Raw genomic sequence first — 682 nt, 5'->3', positions numbered from 1 at the left:
CCCCCCCCTAATTTAGACCCTGACTCCTCCGATCCTTTGGGGCTGTTGGGGCGGCCCCCCCTGCGCAGCCCCAGTTATGGCTTATGAGCACTTATTTATTAGGGGATGGGTAATTTATTGAGGGGAGTAAATTATTGCGGGAAAGGGGGGAGGAAGTGAGATTAAAGGTGCTGGATGCCACAACGCTGTCCTTAAAGCGAGGGTCTGTCGGGAAGACACCTGGTGAGGGGCACGGGGGGGAGGCAGTGCCACAGGAAGGCTGCGCAGAGGTGTGGGGGGCGCCGGGGGGGTCCTCACCTCAGCCCTGCCCGCCCCCCGGGGCCTCGAACTTCTTCTTGCGTCCCTCCATGCCGCTCAGCGCGTCCACGTTCTTCCGCCAATCGCCGACCTCGCGGCTCTCCTGGCCACGCCCACCGCGTCTTAACCACGCCCCCTCGGCCGCAAACCACGCCCCCTCACCCACCCTCTTGGTCAGCCATCTGCCCTGAAGCCACGCCCCCGACACGCCCAGCCCACGCCCCCATAGTGGTCACACGCCATCATAAGCCACGCCCCCATCCATAGGCCACGCCCCCATTTTAGGCCATACTTCCAGGTAGGCCACACCCCCTCCGTGTCCCCCAATGACTCCATTGACACCGACGTCGTCATGCGACCCCACCCCCACCCCCCAACGCCCCCC

At 64.4% G+C, this 682-nt stretch overlaps 1 long non-coding RNA gene across 1 annotated transcript; it reads right to left on the bottom strand.

The window, feature by feature from the left end:
• Positions 1–94: 94 nt before the first annotated feature.
• On the bottom strand, positions 95–644 carry LOC122190736. Its single transcript, XR_006182207.1, has 2 exons — positions 298–644; positions 95–219 (listed from the first exon to the last, which is right to left on the bottom strand). It is a non-coding gene; the product is annotated as an uncharacterized LOC122190736 (long non-coding RNA).
• Positions 645–682: the final 38 nt, after the last annotated feature.

The sequence above is a fragment of the Lagopus leucura genome, unplaced genomic scaffold (genome assembly GCF_019238085.1).
Source record: "Lagopus leucura isolate 7727_CA_CO unplaced genomic scaffold, USGS_WTPT01 31572-0_obj-0_obj, whole genome shotgun sequence".
Classification (NCBI taxonomy): domain Eukaryota; kingdom Metazoa; phylum Chordata; class Aves; order Galliformes; family Phasianidae; genus Lagopus; species Lagopus leucura.
This window is presented reverse-complemented; position numbering and strand designations above follow the sequence as displayed.